The 12,102-nt window shown below is 39.9% G+C and overlaps 1 protein-coding gene across 2 annotated transcripts in view; it reads left to right on the forward strand.

Moving 5' to 3' along the window:
- The first annotated feature begins 1,592 nt into the window (after window positions 1-1,592).
- cemip (cell migration inducing hyaluronidase 1) overlaps window positions 1,593-12,102 on the forward strand; it is a 156,418-nt gene continuing 145,908 nt past the window's right edge. The window contains exon 1 of one of the 2 annotated variants that reach the window (XM_026185444.2): window positions 1,593-1,695. The gene's annotated coding sequence lies outside the window, so the exon portion shown is untranslated. The remainder of the gene's footprint in view (window positions 1,696-12,102) is intronic. The other variant, XM_026185371.2, reaches the window with a different exon arrangement.

The raw sequence follows: 12,102 nt of genomic DNA on the forward strand, positions 1-12,102 counted from the left end.
TGCGTCCGCCTCCTCTGAGAGCCAAAGAAAAAAAAAAAAGTGAACCTGTTCTCATCTGTGAAAACCACAGGATGCCAGTGGTAGACCTACCAATTCTGGTATTCTGTGGTAAATGCCAGTTGGGCTCCATGGTGCTGAACAGTGAGCACAGGGCCCACTAGAGGATGTTAGGCCCTCAGACCACCCTTGGGAAGTCTGTTTCTGATTGTTTGGTCAGAGATATTTACACCACGACCCTGCTGGAGGTTGTTTTGTATGCTCATCTTGTTCCTCCTTGCTACCAGCGGCGACACTGACCCTAGCAAAATGCAAAATGCAAAGACGACAACAACAAAAAATGGTGGAAAAAAACAGCAACAACAACATCAGAAAAGATGTCAGTGGCCTCCACCAGTAAACTTTCCACTCACAAACTAATGCATGCATCAGGTGCAATCAGCATGCAGCTTGAGGGAGTCAGTCATCAAGCCAATGACCCTTCGATTAGTGTGCAACCTGCTCTACCTTCAGAACACAGCCCACTAGCTAACCTTGTGACCTTCCACCTCTGAGTATTTCCAAGAAAAGAGTTGAAGAAATTCTTCACTGATGTTCTGTGTGCCGTGTTCATGATAATAGGACTGATGGAAAGATCAGCAAGTCCAGACCTGTTTGCAATAGCTTCTTTCACTTAATAAATAAAACTTGCCTTAAATTATGTGAAATGCCACAATAGAACTTTTTAAAAGGCGAATTCTAAAGTGAAAAAAAAAAGATCTTATTATGAAAATGAAGTCAGCAACAAACCCACCTTCTTGTGCCAGTTAATCCTTCTGGTCCTGTTGGTTGCGGGGTAGGGTCTCTGTGCCTCAGCTTGTTCCAGTGCATCATACAGATCCACAGATAGACTAGGATATGGGAAGTCTGGTCAGGTCATCGCCTTGGGCTCTTTGTTGTTTTCTTTTGACTGTTCCTCAGCAGTTTTACCAATGTGGATGGGTGAATTCAGTCCTTATATCATATTATTATATTATTGTTGTATTATGACTTTTATTTTGATACTATGTGAAGTTATTTCAGTCAGCTGCTTTATTTTCTCTCTTTTTCTTTTTACATTTAAAGATCTTTACACAGCTTATTTTTGATGTATTTTCCCAGTAACTTGGAGGAAGTGTTCTGAAGTTTGCAGATAGACCTAATCATGCAAGTCCTCTCTGTGGTGTGAAGCACAGTTATGAACATTTTATTACTTTTTACTGCGGTCTTAAAATCACCTAAACGGACACACAGTATCTCCTGATGATGATTTCTGGCAGTACAGAGAAGGCTTTCAAACAAATTGACATCTTACAACAAATAAATGTACGAGTTCGTGGCCTGTGCGTTTTATTATATATGTTTTCATTTATTTATAGACTTTTTCCTAATACCCTTTTTTCCACATCAGTTTAAAAATCCTGGCAACATCCATGCACAGCGCTTCCAAACAGACAAAAATGTAAACATGGTTCCAAATTTCTTTCTCTTTCTCTCTCTGTCACCCACCCACACGCACAGTGGGCGTGTCGTTCTTCCAGCTGGAGTAAATAGAGGCGGCTCTGCAGCATGCGCTCGGACAGGGACACCGGCTGACACATGAGCGCTCCCTCCATCACTGCTCTGCTCCACCCTGCGCCTTTGCGGACTCTGGGACGAGACACGGATTGTATGAGGTAGGTAGGTGTCTACGGATTCTTTAACCTCTCTCTCTGGGCGTGGGCGAGCTGTACATGGTGAGGTTGTGGTGAGGGGTTATGTATTTGTTGGTCACGGCGATCCACAGGTGTGCAGGGAAAAACATGCGTGTGAATGTGTTTTAAGTGCGCTTATCGCGTGTTACCGAGGAGATCGCAGTTCACCAGGTGGACTCAGCAGCGGGTCCGGGCAGGTTTGCTGAACGCACGTTGCCCGTCCTGCCACGACTTGCGGGCAAAGGTAAGCACTCCCGAACACTTGGTGCTGATTGGACCGCGCAGCATTCGGCACACGCCTGATAACTTGCCCACCAAACAGCCCGCGCCAGCTGCGTGCAGCTGTAAGCCGCAGGCTGAAACTGTGAGAGTACAAATGCTGGCCGTGATGTGGTGAGCACCTTTCTGAACGCAGCCGGGCTTAGAGAGGTCCTCTGTGGCGGCTGCGCCTTCAGATGCTGCCAGGAGCATCTCTTCATTTGTGGGCAGCATCTATAAAATATAACCTGAGCTCAAGAGTGTGACAGTACGTCTGTCTGAGAATGTTACAAGCTCAGCCACAAATAGAGCAAAAAAAAAAACCTTTGAGCACGTTTTACTCCCGCGCTGCTGTTCACCACCAGAGGAAGCAAGCGGAGTCTGCTCTGCACTCTGCTCCAACAGGTAGTGACCATCATCCTACATAATCTCCGGGCGGTAGCTGAGTAGTAGTTTAAAGTTTAAACTTCTCAAACACAGCTCCCCAAAGCTTCTGTCTATGCATGCACTCAACAACTGTTTGTAACATTCTCTGTCAGACCACATTAACGGGTGAGACAAAAGAATGTGAAACAAATTGATGGAACGGTTGGATGCAATATTCCGCTACCACCTGCAGGTGGTGGTCATGCACATTTGCTAGCCATCATTGAGAAAACAAAACAAACAAAAAAAGGGAGGAAAAAAATTAGAGGAAAAATTTACTGCCATCTCCCAAACTGATGTGTAACACTAAGATTTTCTGCTGCTGGATTAGCAGGAGAAACGTGCAAAAGCCTTTCATGCGTGGAACTCCACAGCCAGCGCTAGCTGTAGTATAACTATAGTGAGCATAGCCAAACAGTTCCGAGTATTAAATTGGGTTTTTGTTTAACATAGAGTGTATTGCATTAAGAAGTTAAATGACTCGGGTAAGTGTTTGATGTCTTGGATATACACAAACACAAATTTAAGACAAATGGGTCATCTAAGCCAGGCGGTGCATCATTTCAGAGTAAGCTCAGATCTCAAAACCTAATGCAAATATCAATATGTAACTGTGTTTTTTAGTTGTTCCTAGTTAGCTCACTTTTGTTTAGAGCCTGTAACAAAATGAGATTAAACTAATTTCAGTTTAAAACCATGTTAATGACACCGTACTATTGCACTGTCTTCATGTCAGCATTTTGACATACAAATAATTATTACTTGAGCATGTGTCTGTACTGCCTTCTTGATAAGTGTTTCTGCTACAAAATGTGCAAGTCATTTGGAACATGTGCTTGGCCTGATGGAGTGATGATGCTGCAGAGCTGTCTGTGGCTCACTGCTGTCTTATCGTGGTGCTGTTCAACTTGTCATCATCACGGCATCCTCTCTGGACAATAATTAAATCGATATACATATACAAAACGACAGTTTACATTCATATGTACAATATGTAGCATTCTTGTCAAAATCATTTGGTTCTGAGTGGCCTGCTCTTACAAAAATGGTTATGCAACTAACTGAGACTGACTAAAGTGCTAGCAAAAAGAGACTCAGGCTGGGGTGGTTGTCAGAATATCAGCAGAGAATATGAAGGCGTGTAGAAAATCTTGAACATAAATGAGCTGAGTGGGAGAGATGAGTGCTGGGCTGTGCAGCTGGAGTTAGGAGCACGGGTTACACGAGTGAAGGTGTAAGCCTGTGGAATTTCCTTTCATCTATAGCTGACTTGCAAATGTACAAGCTGTTGCAAGATCTGGTGTTTGTCTGTGTGTGTCTGTGCTGTCAGAGAGCTTCTTCTTATTCTAGACTTGCATCACTTCTGAATCGGCAGCTGCTCTGATGTGTCTGATCCTCAGGGACTGGTCTGGGATCAGCTGCTGCGGCTTGGTCTATCAAAGACTAATATTTCATTGCAGTGACTTTCTGTTGGGAATGAGGAAGAAGTAATTTGGTCTAATCCACTGTTTTGTTTATTCCCACCACCAACTCATTTCTAACAGACACTCTGTGGTTTTGTACTATCTGACCAGCTTCTTTACTTTTGTTGTAATTACTGTGTTAAACTAGAGGCGTTTGTCACTTACATCAACATGTAATTTAAGCCTCAAAGAACTGATACAGTTGTTCTTTGCTCAAGAAATGCTGCTGCTTCTAGTCAAGCGGACACAGTGTGTGATGTGTTGAACGTAGGAGTATGGTCTGATAGCTGAAGTGTTGTATTGTTTGTACACTGTCATAGGTTAAAAAAGAAACGTTTTCTAAAGGTTGGCTAATGTTGGGGTGGTAAAGGGTGGTATTTACCCCAAACCACAGGTGAAAACATCTATAGGGTGAATCAAAAAGAATCATCTGTTTTCTTAAAGTAATGTACACGTGAAACCTGTGATAAATTTTAAAATACAAAACTTGAAATGTTTACAAGTGCTCAGTGTGTTAGCCTCTGGACACAATTTGTTCCATGTCTCCATCAGTGCTGTTGTTATGCTACCCGCTGCCAACCACTTGAAACTTGCAAATCCCCTCTAACAGTACGTTTCGATCATTACCACTGAATGGCAGTAAAGAGCACATTGAAATCAAATCATTCCTTTTCATACACCCTGTATTTTTTGTGGTTCTTTTTCAGTATCACATAGCCACTGCCAATCAGATACTTGGTGGACTGAAACCTCACACTACTTTTATTGCCATCGATTTTGACAAGACCCCCCACATTGGGTAAAATGTAGCAGTAACTGACCATTTTTTACAGATTGCTGTAGACACTCATTGGACCTCTTTCCTGACCTCCTCTGTACATACTGACAAAGAATTTGAAAATTGAACCAAAAACGTTAAGATTGGATTTATCACTACATCAAACTTTTTGCCCTTTCCGCTGGCACCATTTCTGTTTCAGTCAGGTGTTGTTTCAGGGCTTTGCTGCGTCTTTTTTCCTGCCCTGTTTCTTAAGAAGATGAATTTTGGATGCTGCTCATTTGCTGTAGATACTAGAGCAGGGCGATATGGCCAAAAATATTTATCACGATATATATTTGAAAATTTGCGATAACGATATAACCGACGATATAATTGATGCGAGACAAAATACAACTCCACAACATTACTAGCGCAAAAAGACAACCTTCCATTTATATTCACTTAAACAAGAAGCTGGTTTTTATGTACATTAAAGCTTTATAAAAATTTAACAGTGCAAATGCAAATTGCTTGCTGAAAGTTTAACCAAAAGGCATTTCCAGTAGAAATGGGCTGACATATCCTGAGCATAACCATGTATAATATCCACTGAAGTTAAAAAGAGGTGCTTTGCAACATTAAACTGCAGTGTGCAGTACGTATTTTTCGGACCATAAGGTGCACGGGATTATAAGGCACATTAAGCGAAACAAAGCAGTCAGATAAATCAAACTTTATTAAACTCATTCTTCTTGCTTCCTCCTCTTCTGTACCATTGATTCATTAATGTTGAATTCTCTGGCAGCTGCTCTATTCCCATGTTGTTGCAGTATATTAATGACTAACCTCGTATTGTGGATGGATTATCTCAGTTGTTCTCCTGACTGAAGTTTGGTCCGTTTACAGCATCCTGCCATGCGATTGCATTTGTCTCTAACCATGAGGAACCTTCACGTTAACTTTTATAAGTGGAAAAGTGTTAGTGTTCGTCCTCCAGCTTCACTGTTTATATTATGCTAACATAGCTGTGTCGCTAGCGATCACGTAGCACATCATTATATACCAACTAGCCCAACTTCAGTAACCCTACAAACGTAACTGCTGTTTAGTTTCCTGTCTTCATTTATGCTGGAAGTGATAGCAGAGCTGTACGTTTGATTTTTTTCAGAAATCTCTCAGTCAGAACATGCTATATCATGCTTAGGTAACTAGCAAAACTAGCGAGCTAACTTCCGCTAGCTTCCTGCTAACTTCTAACTCCGTTAAATGTAATAACTTTTGTTTTCATGGATGCCTGGAAGTTAAACTTTATAGTTACACCTGGTAAAGCAGCAATGCTGATCGTTTTATTAAAGATGAAAGAATTTAGACAGTTTTTAACTCTAAGTGATGCTGCAGTGTTGTTTGACCTGAAGCATACGGAGTTTAGGACCCAGATTATTCCCAGATTTAAGAGCATCTTAGTCCGACAAATATGACAATAACAACGGCCGCTTGCATGTTCTGCAAAAAAATGTGCTTTGTTGTGTATCTGACGGACAAACACCAAACCAGTTCCACATCACTGAAGTTGCACCATTTTTACAAACCAATTCTGGTTCATCTGTTTCACTCAACAATCGGCCATGTGCGTATGTAAACAAAGGCACTGCACATGCGCGTTTTACTCCCATTCTATCGCGATATTTCATTTTCCTATCGTTGCCTAACATTATACCGGTATTACTGTGAACGGTATAATATGGCCCAGCCCTAGTAGATACATGCCAACAGTTTGTAGGTAGTAGCTCTTTGGGAATCACCTTCTTGGTGCAGCAGTAAGATTCAAGATTCATAGATTCAAATGAAGAAATGTAAACAAATTATGTTTTTTGTGACAGGCTGCTCGTGACAAAGTGCTTAAAAATACAATTTAAAATTGGTTCTTTGCTAAGTTGTTATGTGTGGACACGACACTGTTTCATTCTTTAGGATGTTAGGAGCCTTTTGTATTCTTCAGTGGTCAGTAATAAGTAGCAAACGAACAACAAAAGACATTCCTCTGAAAATGTTTAGATACAAGGACTGGACTAAATATGAGTGAAGTGGCAGATTATGTTTAGAAAGACCTTCAGAAAGCCTACAGACCTGTTAAAAGTAGGCTTTGTCAGCTCACAGTTCACCCACCAAAAATATTCTTTCCTACTTTCATTCGCTTCTGCTTTTCTGAGAAAAACAATCTTGTCTTTGAAAAAGTTTGCTTTTCTCTCTTAGTCCATGGCTATTTCACTTGTATTTTTATTTTAATTCCTATTTATTCTATTTATCCCCTTCGTATATTTTATTTATATTTGTCTCTGTATTTATATATGTGTGTATATGTGTGTGTGTGTATATATATATATATATATGATATTCTGTAACTGTAACTTCTGTCGGTGCTGTGCTTTTTTGGAAATCGAATTTCCCAGAGGAACCCACCCGAGGGATTAATAAAGTTCTATCTTATCTTATTTCTGACTAAACTCTTGCTTGTGTTCAGAGGGAATTGCAAGCTTGGTGGTATAACTTTATGTTCATTTGATTTATTCATGTATTTCACTTATAATGTATATAATGTAAAATAGAATCTAAAAGCAATACAGCATGTTTTCACCTTGTTCGTGACGATACTTGTAGAAATGCCCTTTAAAAAATGTTCATAGAGCTGTACTTGAACTAGTCTTAAGATCTCAGAATCGCATTTCTCATAGCAAGTGAGTAAGAAAACACACACACACACACACACACACACACACACACACACACACACACACACACACACACACACACACACACACACACACACACACACACACACACACACACAAATATGTCTGAAATCTCTGGCTTCTCTTGTATTATGTCTACTGTAAGCATTCCATTTCCAAAGTGAGGAACACAACTGTTGGCAGAGGAAAAAAAACATTTACTTTCCACACACACAGTCAACGACGTATAGTCAGTGGGAAGAACTGGCAAAGCGCTACTGCCGTGCATGACTGGGCCGGCAGCCAAAGGCCACAGTTTACTTGAGGAAACCATCAGCTTTTTAGCCTCAACTGAAAGAGGAAAATTTCTCTCCCTTCCAGTCAGGCCTGTCAGCTGTACTTCTCTTTGCTTTCTCCTCTGGTATATTTTTAAGAAGAACGTCGTATTCATAAATGAAGTGACAAAGACAAAAGCTTTTGATCCTTTTTGTCTTTTTTTTTATACCCTTGACGCTTCCATCAGTTTCTTAATTTGATGTGAAATTGTTTAGATTGGCTCCTTTCTTGTCTGGACTTTGTAGTCTGCAACAGAAGCTGGATCACCCTGACTTAAAGCACCTCCACCCAGTCCATGTTCTTAATGACATGCAATGAGAAGCTTGCATGAACAACTGGGTATAAATTGATTCCAGGCATTGCCCTGGCATTGTAACAGACAGCTATTTTGGCTTTGTGTGCAAGCCTGTTATTTTTGTGGATGATGTGATCCAGACAGACAGAATACAGAGAGAGATCCACCTCAACCTGCGTGTGCACGTGCCTCTGCTGCCTAAAATGCACATTCAGCAGCTTAAAAGCTGGTGCTGAAATTAGACACACACACACACACACACGTATGCCACACCCTTTTTGTTTGGATCTCAGGAGCCCAATTTAGATCAAAGTACTGAGAAAAGGGTGTAGTGTAGCATACACCCAATGGAATTTTTGTTTATCCACTTTTTGAGTTGCAATATTCAATTTACCTTTGTAGACTAAGAAAGGACTTCCAGAAGTTTCCAGAATATATCGGACACATACATACAGCAGGTTGATAAATGGCTGACGAGCAGATTATTTTGAACAACAAAGACTGTCTTGCTACAAACTAGCACCTGCTCACCAGATGTGCACAGAAATATTATTCTAGCCATTAATTTATTAATGGCCCATTCAAGCTCTTTGTTATCCTTGGTGCTTTGCTATATTGTGGAAATTCAATTTTGCTTTGTAATGAACACCAATTTATTCTGTTGCTCTCATGTAGTTATTGTAATATATCATTTACAGTCTAAATTCACTGAAGTGAACGAGCTGCAACAGAACAAGGTGAAACATGCAGCGAGTGAGAGAGAAAGAAATGTACTGCCTGCTAGATCAATAATTTATGCTCCCTCACACTGAAGCTTTAAAGATGGTCATTAAAGCTTCAATGATAAAACCTTCAGATCCATCGTGTATAAAAAAGAAAGGCCTCGCTCCACCCTGGGTGGTGGTTTGTTTGCCTTCCTCAGACTTTTGCCTTAGGTCTCTGTGCAGATTCTTCACTATATCTGTGCATCTTCCTGATGGCTGCTCGCTCACTCACTAACTCTCACCTTCCTTCTTCCCATTGCTCTCAGAGTTTTGCGTGGAACTGCCCGTGTTGTGATGATTACGGTCTTTTCTTCTTCTGATTTTTCACTGTGGTTGACGTCCTACCATCCTTGTCACGATTCCCCTTAGAGTGTATATAAAAATAAAATGCCTCACTAGACATAAAACTTAGTGGAAAATCGTGATTATGAGTATTCTGCAGAAAAATGTTCTTCATCTGTGGCAAATGGATTAATATAACTGCTGCATGAGATGAGAGTCATTTTAAAAACTTTATATTTCATTCGATGTTCAGCATCATGTTAATAAATCATGTTTGCAGTGGCTTTCCTGTGAGGACCACATGTCTCTAAAAAAGCTGCTTATATGCTCAGAAGTCTGGTATGCACGTTTATATTAAAATATATTAACAAGAAAATCAGCTAAATTAAAAGGCTTGAGGAAAGTGTGATATGGTTCTGTCAGTTTCTTCGGAGGCGTTCAGAATATGAATGAAATTTGAAAGTGGCGTGTTGGTAAAACGGCTGGTTAAAAGTGCTGCATTCAGACATTCTTTTACATGCTAACTTAAACGTACCGCTGAGCCTGAACTTGGTCAACTTTCCTATTTTACGGATGTGGTCAGAAGTGCCGTCCCCTTTCAGAGAGTTCCTTGTTAATGTACCAAAGGAGTTATTAACATGTGTAGAGAAGCAAGATGAAACTTATCTGTTATGATGCTAAATCACTGACGTTTTTGTACTTGCTAATTACTTGATGTGTATGAAGCACAGACCATAACTTTGAACAAGCTGCTGGCCGCTCGGCTCGCCCAGCTTCAGTCATTGTTAATTGGAGGCAGACACACTCGTATAACAGAGAGAGCTACAGTCCTCAATGAGCACAAAATAAGCTGAGCTTTCAGTGAAAATAGACAATTGTAGCCACAAAATAGCTATAATGTAAAGGATGAATTCAAATGGGCAAGGAGCTTTATGACAGTTGCTGTCTGAGATTAAAGGAAAGAGAGATCGCTTTACTTTTGTAGGTTTTGATTTATTCCTATTTTTAGATTCCTCCCAACGGCTCACCACTGCCAGATTCACGGATGCATTATGGTCTCTTACATCTTCTGATGTACTTACTCTATCTAAAACAGCTTTGACGTCGACCTGAGAGACTCCTGCATTTTCATATTAGAGGATGCCTCCCTGCACCTGATGATGTGATTGTTTATCAGAAAAGAATATCACCTTCACATCATCACCACCACATAAACACTAATCCTGTTTGTCTTTTCCAGCTGGTCCAGGCTTTAGTTAATTAACTTTAATCTCCTCATATTCACCAGCAGCACCAACAGATTTAACTTCCTATGCTTTGTATTGCAAGAATTGATTTAAAATCTTTGTCTGTTCTCATTTGTTGGTAGATTGTCATGTTAAAGGGACAGTAGGAATGTTTGCAGTATATTTGTGGAAGACTTTGTTGCAACCAATCCGTTATTAAAACTTTAGCCAATAAACAAAAACAGGTTTATTCAGCTCTCCGTCTTTGCCATGACCCAAAGCTGGCTAATCTACACGCGCATGTGTGCATAGCAGTGGACTAGTATGATTGAGGCAGTTGATTTTCACTCAACAATCTTTGTGATATAAAAACAAATGTAATGATTAGTTATTATTAATCTCTGCCTTTTGCCCAGTGGCAGCTGGGATGGGCTCCTGCAAACCTGATTTGGATGGAGAGATGGTTGGATCCATCTGTACCACATATAAGCATGTAATAGCTCATTAGCTACCCTATGTCTTAGACATCCTTAACATCTTATGGACAGTGACAGTGTTGTCTTTTCATAGCTATTAGTAATTTATATTCCCTTATTGACCAAGCAAGGTCTCCGATCTCAAATAAACTTGTGGTAGAGTGAGGACAATATTTACAGCCATTTGTTTGGACATTTGTTTGTGGTTGCTAGTGGAGCTGGCTAACTTGTGTTTATTGATGATGTGACTGCTGACAGAAGTAATAGGATGTAAAGTTTCTGCTCACATTCAGAAGAAATGTGCAGTTGGGGGCCACAAAGACCCCCACACAAGAAGAAACTGAATGTATGGGCAGTAAAAGCCTGAGAGTATTTAATGGGAGAAAATGCAGCATTTATAATGTAATGAATTCCAGACTTCAGGTAGTCATTGATTTTTATCCAAGTATTATTAACAAAATTCTTTACAATTTAAATTATGCTAGTTTGTCCATTTAATGTTGAGGCTCTATTTGTAAAACTTGCTGTATTGCAAAACAGGTAATTCAGTACTTAAACTTCCTAAACTAAAGCTGAAAGTTTGGTGGTGCATAGAGGCTAAATTACAAAATTACACATGAAATGATAATTTGAGGAATGATACAGAGTTTAGAAATTAAATGTTAAATGAACAATCCAGATTGAAAGTTTTCCAAATGTTGTCACTTGTTATTATATTTGATTGGCAGTGTAGATCTGAATTACTCAACTCAACTCAAGTCCTAATATGGGTCAGATGTCAGGTGAGTTGTGCTTTGACCCATATGGAACCTGACTCATGATCTTTGAGCTGTGCCCCGCCCACAACATATTCTAGTGCTGCAACTGTGTTACAGCAATGTTAATTACATTTTTTTGTACTAATGGGATTTTACCAAATTTTATCAAGAAATATATGGGACTATTAAAGGTAATTTGTTCTCTACATTTTTGTGTTTTAAACACTGAAATGTCGATTCTGCAGTTTCAGGAAAAAGGAGATGTTTAGAAACAGACGCTTCCCACATTGTATCTCAAAAACTGGGTAAATAGATGCTCAGCGAGGCATATTAGAGATATTTCTGAGGGTACTGAAAGAACCTATTTTCTTTACTGTTGTGTGAATTGTCGGTTCAAACATCCTCTTAGTCACAGCAGTAGTATTTTGTATTCATAAGACCCACCAGACGTTGGAAGACGAACTGAAAATGTTCCTCTATCTACAGGTCGTCCACACAGTGTGTGTCTGTGTGTATGATTTCCCTCCTAGGGTGAAGGGAATGATTGTGGCACAAAAAGTGCAGCATATATCTAACTATGCCATTTCCTGTCAAAGTACTAGCATTACAGTTGAAACATG

This window comes from Astatotilapia calliptera, chromosome 1, assembly GCF_964374335.1.
Source record: "Astatotilapia calliptera chromosome 1, fAstCal68.1, whole genome shotgun sequence".
Classification (NCBI taxonomy): Eukaryota; Metazoa; Chordata; class Actinopteri; order Cichliformes; family Cichlidae; genus Astatotilapia; species Astatotilapia calliptera.